Consider the following 5,935-nt stretch of genomic DNA (forward strand, 5'->3'; position numbering starts at 1 on the left):
TGACATGAAGTTGCAAGAATGGGTAATATTTAAGCTGCTGTGTAGCTTATTTTAGTAGCTGTTGACCCATAAATGAAATGTGGTTAAAAAAAAAAATCTCTGGAACATGTGCTCTAGGGCTGCATGTCATGACAAACATTTCCTTCCTAATCCACCACAATATTTGCTAACTGGTCTCACCAGTGGAGGCTGGTGGCTCTTATTTTGGTGGGTGGGGCTGTGAATCTATTCTGGGTTTCAGTCAGAACCAGTCAAAACTCTAAAGGAGTAATTCAAAGTGCTGAACCTATTTGGGAATGGGATTCACCACCTTGGTTAGCTCTCTTAGAGTTCTGGCTGAAACCCTGAATGGATTCACAGCTCCACCAAAATAAGAGCCACCAGCCTCTATTGGGCCTCACCACTAATGGATCTCGTAATGCTTTGATTTACTCTAGAAATAGATTAAGACTGTAATCCTATATACATTTATTTGGGAGTATGTCTCATTGAGCTCAGTGGGACTTACAGTACTTCCAAGTAAATATGCATATGGTATGGTTGCACTGTAAGTTATTTATTTAAAATATTCCTATTCTCTTGTTTTCCCGAGAAAAGAATCTTATCTAAAATTACTTCTAGGCCATCTTAAAGGTGGAAGTATCTCAAGGCAATGTACAAAATAAAAACCACACAAAGTGGATATTGTGAAGGACAAGGGGTCTGAAATGGCTTCTGTTCTGATTTAATAGTGCTTTTTGTGTCTACCAGAATGTGTATTTCATTGTGCTTCACGTTTGCTGTCCCAGGTGGGAGGAAAGGAGCTGGGAGCGCCTGCCAAGGTCATCTTTGCCTAGCACTTCCAACTCCCACCATAGCACCTGGGGATTATCAGAGGTGCTTAGAAATCAACTTGTTTCAGCTGTGGGAAAGAATGTTGTGAAGATGTGGGTCTAGCTCCTGTTGGGAGGGGTCGCCAGAAGCCTGGGAAGGGCATTGGTTGGTTGGTATGGATCATGGGGCCAGGTGACTGAAAAAGGAAAAAGTGTCTAGTGCTGGAGAGTCTCCATTTTTCTTTGCTGGATGACACACGTGTCAGGGGATGATCAGGTTTGGGCAGCCATAGGGGGTTGCTCGAAGCTAGCTAGGCTTTTCTTACATTTTAATGTGTTGGGGTATTGTGGACAAGGTCAGCCGCCACTGTGGCTGGGTGGTGGAATGATTGATGGTTTTATTGCTAGCCTTTTCCCCCTCAATCCCTTTCCCTCACCTCCTCCCCCAACCCTTCCCTTTCCCTAACGCTTAGCTTTTACTGACCAAGGCCTTACATTTGAGTCTTAGTGGTGTTAATAAACCTGATTTGGTCCTTAATGTGTGTTTGTGCTTTATTCTTAGAACATCTAGCTCATCCTGGTTGTGGACAGGGCTAGGGAGGCGGGTTGCCTGGAAGTCTAGGACATTTGGTCCAGGTCAGGTGGACCCTGACTTCTGTTACAAATATAACAAAAAGTCCATCAAAACATGTTTCAATAAAAAACAGGTTGCCAATTAAAATCAAAACTAAATTTACAAATAGAAACTAATGGGCCTGATTTAAGGGAAGGTGAGTCTTCAGAGATTTCCTGAAGATCTGCAAAGAAGGGGCTTGATGGAAATAGATTCCAGAGGTGCAGGGCCATTACTGAGAAGGCCCTTTCCCTTGTACTCACCAGCCTAACCAGTCTTAGTGGCAGGCATGTGAGAAGGACCTAAGTTGATGACCTCAACATGCTGGCAAGCTGGTATGGGAGAATCGACGTGGTTATCATACCTATGCTATTTGCAAATGTCACACAACACTGTGTTTTATGTAGAATAACCCTGTGTAAGAAACACATCTTAGTAAATGTGCATACATTGTGGGATGAGGTGGCATGCAATCCATTGCCCCGTCGCAGTGATATCTTGAGTGTAACAAATGGAAGCCTGGTGGTTGGTTCCCAATCTCCTTACCATCATGAGAAAAGAAGCACCATTTTCATTAAATAGTATTAGTTGTAGATTCAGTTCTGTCAACATCATAGCGGAAAGGGGCTGCCAACCTTTTTGGACTTGCAGGGTGCCTGTGCTTTTAATAGGTGCATTATGGACAGAGGAGCAGCAGATGCAACTTTCTCCATCTCCATGCTGGGTAGAGTTGTATCTATCATGCATTTTGGAAGGGCACAGGAGTCCTGGGAGGACAATGATGCCAACCCAGTAGAGGAATAGCTGGTTTCCTACTAGTTCCTGCTGTTGCAGCTTGCTTGTGGTATACACAGGGGTGGGAAATTTCTATGCCACTATGCATGTTGAATGTCAATACATGGAAAGGTGAGAGAAACCTAGGGAGAGGCAGAGAATAATGGGTAACTGAGTACTGTGCAACAGATAGGTCCAGTGACTAGCTGTGCATCAGGAACTTGAGTTAGTAAAAATGACAAGATCTTCCATTCTGCATGCTAGTCTCTGACTAGCACCTGACTTACCCAGTAGCAATTCTCTTGGAACTTTGCCTGATAGGGAAGAACATGGAGTTATTGCAACAGTACTCTTCCATCCACTGTAGGGGGTGACTGAATCAGCAGGACTAGTCCTGTTACACTCTCCCCACACCCAGCACATATCTAAGTTTGGTTTCCTTCAGCAGTAGGTCACTAGATACTCAGAATAGTATTTAATACCTGAGTTTATTTACAATATACAGGTTGAACAAAGGTGGAGGAACACCTTAGACACTCCCAACAGACTGTCAAACTCCATTGCTTCCACATCAGCTGTTCAGAGAGGAAGTCAGTGCTCAAAAATGTTCTTAGTCTACAGAACCCAAACTCAGATCTCTGTCTTTGACCCCAAACTGCAGTCTATTGTTCTCCACTCACAGCTGGTTTCAACAACACCCACACACACCTGTTAGAGCAGAGGAGGATAAGGAGAAATCATTTACTCTGACCATCACCTTGCCTTTTTGGGCCATCTGTCTGTAGTTTCCTTAATAAATGATGCATCCTGCAACCTGTCCTGTTGTCCATTAAGAAACAATTACAGTTATATCTACAATGTAGACATAGTATCACTACCAAATTTGGCAAAGGCTCACTGCCCTTAAGGACCCCCAGCAGAATACAGAGTTAAAAAACCAAACTGAATCCTTCTCATTGGAAAGCAGCCTTGAAATTGTTCAAAGCACCTATTTACTTCTCTCCCCCGAAATAAACTGCCAAGGTCTGGGACAATCCCTTGCAATAGTGATAACAGGGTGAGACAAAATCACTCTCAACTGTAAGTCTGCAATTTTTTATTTTGTTTAAAAAAATCATTATAAAACCTTAATTTGGTCTGTGTGATTTATCCTGCCTGTAACATGTATTTCTCTGACTTACCATATAAGGGGGGAAATCCTAGGTTTCACACCACAGCTAACTTGATTTAACATTAGAACTGACTTTGCTTTGCCTGTCAATCACTCTCAGCCACTGGTCAGGAGTTGATCACACCTATCTTGGTTGGATTCCATATTAATTTTTTCTCTAAATGGATTGGCAAAAATAATAAAAACACCCACAGGTCTCTTTTGTATTGCTTGATCTTTTGCTTTGACTTTGTAAATCAAAGAAACAAACTACCCCTTCATCTCAGTGCATTTAATGTACTTAAGATAAATAACAATAAAAGGTTTTAGCATCAGAAGCCTCCAAATTCTATTGCTTATAAAAAGGGCACCTGTTGAATTAATAAGGTATGACTCAGCATTTATGATCTACGGTCTACGATATTGTGCCAAATTTCAACAAGTTAAAAGTGCTGGAAATTGATACATTTACCCTTTTTACTTCAATTTTAGGCACATCATCTATTTCTTTCAAATTTTGGTGAAAACTATTGATCTACTTTCTTCAGGCTTGCTGAGGAAGGCAATTCTTCATTGGTTTGGTGAAGCTTTGACCAGAGATTAAAATATTGATGTTTTAAGAACATAAGAAGTGCTATGCTGGATCAGACTGAGGGTCTGTCTAGTCCACCACTCTGTTCACACAGTGGTCAACCAGCTGTCACCCATGGATCCACGAAGCAGGACACAGTGCAACAGCACACTCCCACCCATGTTCCCCAGCAACTGGTGCATATAGGCTTACAGCCTCACTGGAGGTAGCACATAGCCATCAGGGCTAGTAGCCCTTGATAGCCTTCTCCAGGAATTTATCCAATCCCCTTTTGAAGCCTTCAAAATTGGTGCCCATCACTACATCTTGTGGTAGTGAATTCCATAATTATGCTCTGTGTGAAGAAGTACTTCCCACCAATCAGCTTCATGGGATGACCCCGGATTCTAGTATTATGGGAGAAGGAGAAAAATGTCTCCCTATCCACATTCTCCATGCATAATTTTGTATACCTCTATCGTGTCTCCCCACTGAAGCCTATGGCAGCAACAGCTGGCATAGTTACGCACTCCATGCAGTTTCACTCTGAAGCTACAATGTTGCCAGTAATCTAATGTTTGCAGAGGATTCAATGTTGCAGAGGGAATCTAATGGATCCCATGTGTAATCCCCATTTTTTTACTTATGCAAAGTGACCTCTCAGAGTCAAACTCCATGTTACTACATGGATAGGGGGCTTTCACTGTTTACACTCACTGTGCCCCTGAACTGGATTTTGCACACACACATACACTCCACATGTGCAATTCATTGTCAAAAAGTGGGCTGCCCCTCTTTTAGGAGATGGGGGGGGGACACGGCTATCTCACCAGTTACTTCTCCCCCTTCCCTCCCCATCCCCTTTTCCTTGTGTGTTGTGGGGTTTTTTTGGTTGTACGCCTGAGAGCAGGGGCTGTCTTTTTTGTTGATTGATTGTAAGCCACTCCAGAAGCCTTTTGGGCTGATAAAAATACTAAAATAAAATACAAAATGTTTCAAGTCTTTAAAGCACCATAAGACAAACATGGATTAAATACCACGACATAAGATTTATTAGAACCATTTTTAAATTAATCTTAAAACAATTGGATAAAAATCTTCAGACATATATTTCATCTTTACATGCATGTGCAGGCCAACCTTCTCTTAGGCTCTGGTTTCTCAGAAGCCCCATGTGGCTTATTACATAGATTCTTTATAGACAAAAACAAAATACCTTGGTAAGCAACATTTCACTATCTTTCGTGGAGGCTTTGAGAGTTTGAAGGTCAGTCCAAGAGTGTTGCATGAGGCCAAAAAAACAAGGAAATGTAACATTCATGCCACAGGACTCCGCTGTGACTGCTCAGTTGCATAAGGTTATTACCACTCATGGTGATTTATTTCAGCACTGTGTCATCAGCCTTTGACAGGGATTATCCCGGCCAGACAAGTAAATAGAGGAAATCCCCATTCCATCATAAAACGTTCCTCGCATTTGATAGGCTTTTGCATGCCTATGTCGCTTTCGTATTGGCCAACACTATAAAATTCCAGCCTTCTTTTCTCGCCTAGGTGCCTTTGTCGTCATCGTGCTCCATGATTGGTCAGGGCTCTGCTCCCGCCTTTTAATTTAAATCTTGATAACGATTGGTGAGGAGCTTTGTTTATCATGGCCTCTTCTCTCCCATTGGCTACGAGGGGGAGGGGTGACCACGTAGCGCCCCCCCCAAGTTTCTAGGTTATATTAAAAGGTCGGACTTCGCGACGTTACTGTCACCGCTGCCGCTTTTTATTTTCTAGGATTAGAGGGACCGGAAAACGATCTTCGAAAGAGGCGTGGTTCATACATATTAACCCGCTCTACCACGGTTGTCATAGCAATATAGTAATTATTCATGAGCCCGTCTCCTCGATTGGCGTACGAGGTACTAAATTATTAAGCAGCCCGTCTGGGAGCTGTGAGAGGAACGCGGCGGCTTTCTCCAGCATAATTTATGCGCGGGTGGGCGTGGCCTATGCTAATGAGGCAGGAG

Source organism: Elgaria multicarinata, chromosome 9 (genome assembly GCF_023053635.1).
Source record: "Elgaria multicarinata webbii isolate HBS135686 ecotype San Diego chromosome 9, rElgMul1.1.pri, whole genome shotgun sequence".
NCBI classification, from domain to species: Eukaryota; Metazoa; Chordata; class Lepidosauria; order Squamata; family Anguidae; genus Elgaria; species Elgaria multicarinata.